Raw genomic sequence first — 10,510 nt, 5'->3', positions numbered from 1 at the left:
ACGGCCGTGCCGCCACGCCACCTGCCTGCCTGCTTCCGCCGAGGCCAACGCGACGCCGCGAAGACCCCACCTCACCGCCGTGGACCTCTCTCACTCCCTCCCATGCTTCTCCCTCTCCTCTACTCTCTCCTGCGCCACACCCGAGCGCGCCCCATCACCGCTGTTCGCTGCTACCACGGCCACCGACCACCCCTCGCCCTGCCGATGAGTCCAGAAGCTCCGCCGCGTCGTCCTCGACCTCCTCGCTGAGCTACGCAGCGCCGGACGCCCTGAAGCCTCGCCAACGCCACCGTTTCCAACCTCGGTTGACGGAGATGACCGTCGTCATTTCGTCGGACCCCGTGCCTCCCCTGGCTCGCCAGAAGCACCAGAAGAACCGCGGTGAGCCGCTGTACCGTTCTCCCCATGACCCGTCGCCTATTTCGCTCTCTAACCGCATCAGCCACCGGAGCCGAACGCTCCCCGCCGCCGGCCATGTCGTCACCGCGGTTACAACACCCGCACGTCGCACTAGAGCATGTAGGCTTCTCAGCTCTTCCTCGGGAAGCCACAGAACCCACGGGTTCATCTCAAAACGCACTGTAGCGCCTAACCCACCGATGCCCGAACTCCGGCGGCCGCAAAGGAGCTCGCCGCCGTCAACTCCGGGCACCCCAGGCCCAACCGCCACCACTACTCAATGCGGATGTGCATTCGCATCACGTAGATGCCCTCTGCTGGCCGTTTGGTCGCCGGAGACGCAAACCCGAGGCTCGCCGCCGCGGCTGACCTCGCCGGCGTCAAGTCGCCGGTGGGGGTTTGACCTCCCCAGGGTCCCTCACGTGTGGGCCCAGGCCCCTGCTTAATTAGTGTTAGGTTTAATTAGTGTTAAATTAACTTAGTTAATTAGATGAGCCACTGACATGTGGGTCCAGGCCCTAATTAACCTAGGTTAGTGCTAACCTAACACCAACTAAGTCTGTTGGTTAGTTGTTACACCGACATATGGGTCCCAGCCGTCAGGTTTGACCTGGGCTGGCGCCTTTGACCTGCTGACGTCACCCCCGCGTCATGCTGACGCAGTTAATTATTTTCTGGATTTATTCTTATTCAGGAAATTCCAGAAAATAGCTAAAACTTCTAAAATTCATAGAAATTAATCTGTAACTCAGAATGAAATAAGTTATATATGAAAAATGATCAGAAAAATCCAATCTATCCATCTGTACTGGTTTCATGCATGTTTAAACAAGTTAACTTGCTGCTTAGTGCAAAACATGATAAGGCACTATTTAAGATCACAAATGAGTTTGAACTTTGAATCTTTGGTTCAAAATAGCTCAAACCCATCTGGTTGCAGTGGCATTAGCCCAACACACTCATTTTACCCTATCAGGATCATGCATCATATTGTGCATTGCATTGATTCTGTTTCTTCTCTGTTGCCGGTATTTGTTCCCTCTCGATAGACGTGGTCCGACGATGAGTTCGATGACACCGATGAAGAACTATATTATCTTCAGAAGTTCCAGGGAAGCAAAACCCCCTTGTTCATTCCGATACAATCCCACTCTCTCGCTCCTGCTCTCTTTTACTGCATTAGGACAACAGCGATTCATCTGTTACTTGCTACGGTAATTGAACCCCTTATCCTCTGCATGACCTGTCATTGCCACAGTAAATAGATGAAACCCACTAGCATGAGTAGGAGTTGTTTGAGCCCTGATGTGCCTACTCATTCATGCTTGTTTGTCATGCCTGCTATTGCTTAGAGTTGTGTCAGGTCTGATTCATCGGGGATGAATTGGGAAGTTGTGAACATGTCCTACTGTTCAGAGCTAAGTGTGTGAACACGATTTGGTAAAGGTAGCGGTGAGAGGCCATGTAGGAGTACATGGTGGGTTGTCTCATTGAAACCGTCCTCAGGAACTGAGTTCTGTGTTTGTGATCCATGATCAGTTACTACCACACATTGGGTTCCGGTAACTCGACCCCTCTCGACTTATTAATCAACTTGATCTCTGTCCAGGAGTTGCAACTAGTTTCTGGTGTTTGTAGGTAGTGTTAGTAGTCTACCAAGTGGCACCCGGTATAGGTGGGCTTCGGACAGACTAGGCACAGTGGCACGGTGTACCAAGTGGCACCCGAATGGTGGGCTTGGGAACCCTGCTCACATAGTTTGGGGCCGTGAGCGACACCCCGCCGGTTCTCCTTGCGGATGGAACCCGAATAGGCGATAAACCTGGACTAGGGACTTGTGTGGTTAGTCAGGTCGTGGCCGACTCCCTCTCCAGGCTTCCGCTTGAAGGTTGCCGAGATACACGACGTGTACATGGTGGTAAGTGGCGAGAGCGTGTGTGAAGAAGTACACCCCTGCAGGGTTAACATCATCTATTCGAATAGCCGTGCGCGGAAAAGGACTTCTGGGTTGCCTGTACAGTTCATAGACAAGTGAAAGTGGATACCCTAAAATGCGCAAGATAAGCGTGAGTGCTATGGATGGCGTTCTCGTAGGGAGACGGGAGCGGATCCATAGTGGTGTATTGGTATGGTGAATATGTTGACTCGTGTGTGCCACCTCAAAAGAGTTACTTGCAGTCGTAGTTCAGGATAGCCACTGAGTCAAAGCTGGCTTGCTGTAGTTAAACTCCACCACCCCTTTGTTGATACCGATGCATATGTAGATAGTTCTGATGTAAGTCTTGCTGGGTACATTTGTACTCACGTTTGCTTATTTTATGTTTTGCAGAGAGACGTCAGTCTCGCTAGTAGTTCCGTGTGGACTTTGTCGTTTAGCTTGATACCGCAGCTACGATCTTGTGCCCTCGGCAGGATCTGGTAGATAGTTAGGCTTCTCAGGCTTTTTCATTTGTAGATGTCTGTACTCAGACATGTTAAGCTTCCGCATGTGCTTTGACTTGTATGCTCTGAATGTTGGGTCATGAGACCCATGTTTGTAATATCTCGCTCCTCGGAGCCTAATGAATAAATACTCTGAGACCTAGAGTCTTGTTGTGATGCCATGTTGTGTTTGCACATATCGAGCATATTGTGTGTATGATTGAAATGCTTGGTATGTGTGGGATCCGACAACCTAGTTGTTTATCCTTGGTAGCCTCTCTTATGGGGAAATGTAGTCTTGTTCTTCCATGAGCCATAGTAGTCCGCTACAGCCCTGTTCACCGGAGTCTTGCTAGCCAAGCACTACTGCTCCGGAACACTTGACTGGCCGACATGTGATTCACTTCGTTCCTGTGTCTGTCCCTTCGGGGAAATGTCACGCGGTGACATCCGGAGTCCTGCCTAGCCTGCTACAGCCCGGTTCACCGGAGTCCTCTTAGCCGTGTGCTACAGCCCGGATTCGCACGCTGCTGACCGACATGCTCGAAGTTGATTCATGTATGCATGTCCCCGTAAGTTAGTGCCACTTTGGGTTCATGACTAGTCATGTCGGCCCGGGTTCTCTGTCATATGGATGCTAGCGACACTATCATATACGTGAGGCAAAAGGCGTAAACGGTCCCGGGCCATGGTAAGGCGACACCCGTGGGAATACCGTGCGTGAGGCCGCAAAGTGATATGAGGTGTTACCGGCTAGATCGATGTGACTTGGAATCGGGGTCCTAACAGGTAACAGGAGGCGGGGGACACGATGTTTACCCAGGTTCGGGCCCTCTCGATGGAGGTAATACCCTACTTCCTGCTTGATTGATCTTGATGATATGAGTATTACAAGAGTTGATCTACCACGAGATCATAGAGGCTAAACGCTAGAAGCTAGCCTATGGTATGATTCTTGTTGTGCTACGTACTAAACCCTCTGGTTTATATAGACACCGGAGGGGTCTAGGGTTACACCGAGTCGGTTACAAGGGAGGAGATCTACATATCCGTATTGCCAAACTTGCCTTCCACGCCAAGGAGAGTCCCATCCGGACACGGGACGAAGTCTTCAATCTTGTATCTTCATAGTCCAACAGTCCGGCTAAAGTATATAGTCCGGCCGTCCGAGGACCCCCTAATCCAGGACTCCCTCAGTAGCCCCTGAACCAGGCTTCAATGACGATGAGTCCGGCGCGCAGATTTATCTTCGGCATTGCAAGGCGGATTCTTCCTCCGAATACTCCATAGAAGATCATGAACACAAGGACAGTGTCCGGCTCTGCAAAAAAAATTCCACATACCTTCGTAGAGAGAATAATATTTCCACAAATCTAATCTTATGACACGTTCGGTAGCATGACATCATACCACGGCCCGGTCATTATTCGAACCTTTTTTCTCAACCAGCTACTGCACATATTGCGAGGCAGTTTTCTTGGCACATCTTGTCGAAGCAGAGATCGTGTCCCCTTATCACGGGATTCTTATCAATACGGGTGTGGGTAACCCAAACGCGCCATCAATTACGACGCTTGGGGAATAAGCGAGTTTACCAGGCAGGTGGAGAGGCGCATAGCTTCTTCCGTGCTTATAAAGGGACAAGGATTCACCCTTTGCACCCACGCCTTCTTCCTCCTTGCTCATCCATTCTTGCGCACTCGAGCTCCAGCACCCAAGTTCGCGTTTTTCCCCCCAAACCACTCCAAGCATGTTCGGAGCAGGAGGGAAGTGGATGGTCTCCTCCGTCACGGAGGAGAACATCACAAAGCTACGGGGAGCCAGATATCTAGCCGCGGATATCGCACACCGGCTGCTAGATGCGGAGCAGATCGTCCCTACGCCAGAACCCCGTGAGAGGGTGGTTTTTCTTACCCACTTCGTCCGCGGACTGGGATTTCCCCTTCACCCGTTTGTCCGCGGGCTCATGTTCTACTACGGGCTGGACTTTCACGATATGGCCCCCAATTTCATCCTCAACATCTCGGCGTTTATCGTCGTGTGCGAGGCCTTCCTCCGCATCAGGCCCCACTTCGGCCTGTGGCTGAAGACCTTCAATGTTAAACCGAAGGTGGTGGTCGGCCAGCAAGCGGAGTGCGCAGGTGCCATGGTGGGCAAAATGCCTAACGTCACCTGGCTCGACGGCTCCTATGTGGAGACCATAAAGGGGAGGCAATCGGGGTGGTTCTACATCACCGAGCCGCGCGACACCAACTGGGCGGCGGGCCTCGAATTCTGATCCAGAATCCCCACGCAGCTCACCTCCTGGAAAGTGAAGGGCCTGTCCTGGAGTTCATCGGTGGAGCTGACCGGACTCCAGAAATGCATCAGAAACATGATGAGCAAGAAAATCAAGCTTGTCAACGTGGTCCAGGTCATGCTCTTCCGCCGGATCCTCCCGTGTCAACGACGGGCATTCAATTTGTGGGAGTTCGACCCGACCGAGCACCAGACGTTGCGAGAGCTCTTCGACACGATGCACAAGGACGTCTGGAAGGTGTTGATCAAGGGCGCCGAGGTACCTCCTCCCCTTACCGAGGACCGCGGACTTAGCGGAAAGCGCCCTGCCAATCCGGTAAGTCTTTTATATCTCATAAGATGTTTATTTTCCCCAGTTTAACCATGTGCGGGATCTAAGCCTCCACGCCATTAAACATGACTGGGTAGAGATAGCGCAGCAGATCGATTGCCCAGCCCCCCTGCCTGAAGATCCAGCAGATGCTCTCGTAACAGAGATGCTGGTTCCGGCGCCTTACGAGGTGCCGGTGAAGATGGCCAAGAAGAAGGCCACGGGGACCCGGAAGGGTCTCCGGCGCAAGGTTATATCGGACTCATCGTCCAAAAACACTGAGGTGCACTCCTCCCATAAAAATGAGGAGGAGGAAGAGGAAAGTTCTCCCCCCCCCAGCCGGGGGAGACAAGAAAAGGAAGGCCGCCCCATCCGGGGAGGCCGAAGGGTCCAAGAAGGGAAGGACCCTTCTCCCGGACTGCTCCACGACGGCCGCCTATAGCGACGACGAGTGGTTGCCTAGGGACAAGCCCCTGGTGAAGTAGTAAGTATCCGGATACCATAGTAATTCATGGTATGTTTTATTGCATTGCTTCTCATCACGCCGAACATGATTATGCAGTCCGTCCTGAGCCTATATCGGCGTATCTTCGTCGGATTGTTCTTTGGACCCGTCGGATATGAATAGCGATTCACTTCCGACCGCCTCCTCCCCTCGCCCTACGGACAACATCGAGGTGTTGTCTCAAAGGGCACCGAGCCGAGGGGAGGTACTCCTGGAGGCACCTCAAGGCGACATTCCGGACCCTGGGTGCAAGGGGAGCAAGACTCCCATGGGCTCCGAATTCGGCCCCCAGCCAAACACTACACCAGAACCTCCAGTGGTTCTGGACTCTGTTAGGCGACCCCGCGTTAAGAGGGGCAAGCCGCCTGTGCCAGTGGCCTCTGTCCATCCAGAGGCACCAGACCACTTGCTGGATGCGCTTCACGGCGCTTCCATCGACGAAGAGCACCACACTATCATGAGTGCGGTGATCGAGAAGGTTCAGTCCGCCAAAAGAGGACTAACTTAAGCCTGTGCCAGCCTCCTAACAGGCTTTCAGGTAAGTAATCAAATTATAAGAAAATATTACCACATAGACAGTAGCCCCTGATGCTCTGTTTGGCGTTTCGCGAAGAAAGGCCGAATAGAGGATCAAATAATGACCGCAGGAGTCTAATCGGAATATGTCAATGTGCATATGCAGGTTTCACTGCTAGCCGCTACCGCACGTACCGCGGAGGTTGCTGCGCTGAAGCAGGATCTTGAGCGGTCCAAGGAAGAGCTCGGCCTTACCAAGAGGCAGCTCGAAGAGAACAAAGGTAAGTCATACCCCGTCTGTACAATATTAAGATTTGGTTTTAGAATAATAGGATCGCCATGAATTTTGCTATGGGCCACGACGGAAGTGGTGACCCTGCAGAAGGTGCTATCCGAGGCCGAAGACAAAGCAGCCAAGGAGCGCATCGAGCGAGAAAAGCAAGAAGCCCGGGTTGGCGAGGTGCAGCAAGAGCTCTAGGTTCTCACCAAAAAACACGAGTCCTTGGAGCTTGACTCTAAGACGCGAGAGTCCGAGCTTGCGAAGGCCCTCGAAAGCGCACAAAATGCCAAGGCCGAAGCCCAGAAGGCCATCCAGGAAATTGAGGTGGTTAAGAAGATAGCAGCGGGTAAGGCATTCATTATGCAAAGCAAGCATGTGAAGGAAACTTTCGTTTTACTTACCCGAGTTCGGAGCTCTCCAGGAGCGTTCGCAGATCTTCCCCGCAGTGTGTTGGATGCCGCGGAGTTCTACCGGGCTGAGGAGGGGATCTCGACGGAGAAGTTGTTCTGGTCTCAGTATACTGGGACCGAACACCCAATGCCCTTGAGCAACCAGCTGAAGCAACTGGTCGAGCTCCACAAGGCGGCCGAATAGGCCATGAAGGGTCTTACAGTCCGGATGTGGCCTGGCGAGCCCCTGCCTGATAGCTACTTCGGTCTCGTGAGGCAGCTTGGGAACGCCTTCCCACGGCTTGAAGTCATAAAGCGGTCCGTCTGCATCGAGGGTGCATGTCGGAGTAAATAGCCACGGGTAGCCTAACCGACTGCCCCTGGCTATTCCAAAAATTATCAGGCCATTTGGGCCTTCAAGCATTTCAAGCATTGGGCCGCCTTCCCCGATCGGCTACCTCTGAAGCCGACTCTCAGAAGGCGACCCAGCCTCAGCAACCTCCCCCCAAGATAACCGCGGGATGGCCGACTCCAGGAAGCCGGCCATAGAGGATGCCGACTCCCCAGAGCCGGCCATGAAGAACGCCGACTCCCCAGAGCCGGCCACGAAGAACGCCGACTCCAAGAAGCCGGTCAAGACCGCACCCACCAAAACTACACCCACATAACGGTGACAAGACGGGGTGTGGCCACAGTGCGGCCCACTACCCCCGAAGCCCGAGGCAGGCATGGCCACAGGACGCCGTACGGGACGGCCATCTCCCGTCCGGCTCGGCACTGTAGCCATGCTGGCCTCAACGTCACCCACGACAGATGTCAGTACGGCCCAAGGGCGGCGGGCCCCTTCAGCCAGAGAGAGGTGCGAAGGCGGCCCAGCCTCCCCCAGTCGGCGAAGGGCGTAGCCAGCCCCCAGAAGCCGGCTACCCCCTCCCTCGAAGCATGTGCCACATTAAGGAGACAAGACGAGGTAAGGCTACAGTGAGAGCCCTCGAGGCGGCACACTGTAGCCACGCTTACCTCGACGGAGCCCTCGTCATCAGGGGCGAGGCTACAGTAAGCAGCCGCCGACAAGACCCTAGGTAGTGGGGCCGGCCTGTCGACCAAGAGGCCGGCAGCCGGCGGGACCCACCAGTCGACGGGCCCCAACGGCCGGCGGAGAAGCCGGCGAGTGTAGACACTGACGGCTGGGACTAGCGCCCAGCCGAATTACAATTGTACCCCCGGGGGTAGGCCTATATAAACCCCCCGGGGCACCCATGCAAAGGGTTGGCTTCTTAGAGTTACACACACACCATAGAGAGAGGGAAGCAAGAGCTAGCCTTGTTCTTCTTCTCCCTTGAACCCAACAGCTCTAGGAGCATTTGTAGCTACTCTTTCCGATCTAGTGATCATGCGGAGACCCCGCAGAGCAGGACTAGGGGTGTTATCTCCTCGGAGAGCCCCGAACCTGGGTAAGATTCGCCGGCGTGCATGTCTTCGCCTCATCCCGTTTCCAGGCACCGGCGACGTCTTACTGGCACCCACCATGATAAGCCACCCGTTGGCATATGTCGCACTTACCACCCGACATTTGGCGCCCACCGTGGGGCCAGGTGCACCGTCGTCCAGAGACCTGTTCTGGACGGGAACCCTCTTCCTCCCCCGCGAGCGCAGCCAGTCTGCTGCGCCCGATGGCGTTTGCCTCGACGCGCTGCAAGGCGTCGACGACGCCTGCGCGGCGAGCTGCCTCACCGATCTTCTCGGCGAGACTCGCATCTCCGACGAGCCTGCATCCGACGCAGGCACGGACTACCCCGAGAGCCGCCTCGTCAGCCTCCTCGACCAGCTTCACATCTCTAGCGAGCCTGCTGTAGATGTGGAGTCGGTCGGCTCCACCGACCCGATGCTCGTCGACTCCGACACGGCATCGCTCGACGCCTACCCCTCCGATGTGGTGGTCTTCGACGATCCTCTCCCTGGAGCTGACAGTGGCAGTAGCGCTGTCACCGAAGTGTTGGTCATCAGCCACGTCGACAACTCGGGCGAGAACGCCCACGACGCCCTGCAAGCGGCGATGCGCGACCTCTCCGTCCCCATCCCGGCCGACGCCGACGCCGAGACCCTGGAGGCACGTCGCCTCGCCCTCGTCGCGGAGGGCCAGAAGATAGCCTCCATGAGACACCTCACCGAGGCCCACCAGCGCGAAGTCGACCGCGCTGCTTTCGGTACGCCGCCGCCTAGCGGACCAAGCAAAGCCGGCTTCGTCCAGAAGCGCGGCGCGGCTATTGCCAGCATGCTGGGGGCAGATCGCCCCGTCTACGCCACTCCGCTCGAGAATCTGCGAGCCGCTCAGGCGGCCGCCGAAGAGCTAAATGGGCCGGGAGCCGACGAGCTCCCCTACATGACAAGACGGATCCAGCAGCTGATCGACGCGGCTGCAGAACGGCATGAAGCCGGTGCCCGCGCCGATAGTCATCCCCCGCGCCGAGAGCACGCCGCGACGTCCCGCTCGCTGACTGCGAGCGGCGCCCGCCAGAAGAAAGACAAGGAGCCGGCTGCTAGCCGCAGCCGGACTCGCATCACCATCGAGCGCGACGCGGAAGGCCGCCCTCAAGCGGTGGAGCGCCAAGGAAATCTGCCTCCTCCCCCGCCTCGAAGAGAAAGACGTCTCACCCCGCCGCCCGTCACGCACCCGACTCTTGGCGACCGACTAGGCCGCCGAGAAGGACTCGGCGAGAAGGACGCCCGCCACCGGATCGACCGCCTTGCTCGATCCTTGGCGTTAGAAGAAGAAGACGATGTCGGCCCGCCATGCTTCGGCCCCCGCATCCGCGACGAGCCTTTCCCCAAAGGGTTCTCGCTCCCCAGAGACACACCCAAGCACAACGTCTCCGTGAAGCCGGAAGATTGGCTCATCGACTACTCCACTGCTGTCAGCATAGCCAATGGCAATCGACGCGTAGCCGTGAAGTACGTCCCCCTCATGCTGCAAGGCACGGCGTGCACCTGGCTCAACAACCTCAAGCCCTACAGCATCAACAGCTGGCTGGACTTCACGGAAGTCTTCGTCCGCAACTTCACCAGCACGTACAAGCAGCCTCCCAAGCCTCGCCAGCTCTCCCTATGCGTCCAAGGACCAAACGAGTCGACCCGCGACTACCTCACGCGGTGGGCCGAGCTCCGCAACTCCTGCGAGGGGGTGCACGAGGTTCAGGCCATCGAGTACTTCACCGCCGGGTGCCGAGAGGGCACCCTCCTCAAGCACCGACTCCTCTGCGACGAGCCGGGTACCCTCGACGACCTGCTGATCATCGCGGACAAGTACGCCACGGCCGACTCCTCGATGAAGACCGAGCTTCGAGTAGACGCCTCTGGGAAGGTGATTGCTTCGGCTCCCAAGACGCCGGCTGGCG

At 56.0% G+C, this 10,510-nt stretch overlaps 1 pseudogene; it reads left to right on the top strand.

Annotated features, from left to right (window-relative positions):
• The first annotated feature begins 4,570 nt into the window (after window positions 1-4,570).
• The window catches only part of LOC141025972 (uncharacterized), a 69,645-nt pseudogene continuing 63,705 nt past the window's right edge, over window positions 4,571-10,510 (top strand).

This window comes from Aegilops tauschii, chromosome 6, assembly GCF_002575655.3.
Source record: "Aegilops tauschii subsp. strangulata cultivar AL8/78 chromosome 6, Aet v6.0, whole genome shotgun sequence".
NCBI lineage: Eukaryota > Viridiplantae > Streptophyta > Magnoliopsida > Poales > Poaceae > Aegilops > Aegilops tauschii.
This window is presented reverse-complemented; position numbering and strand designations above follow the sequence as displayed.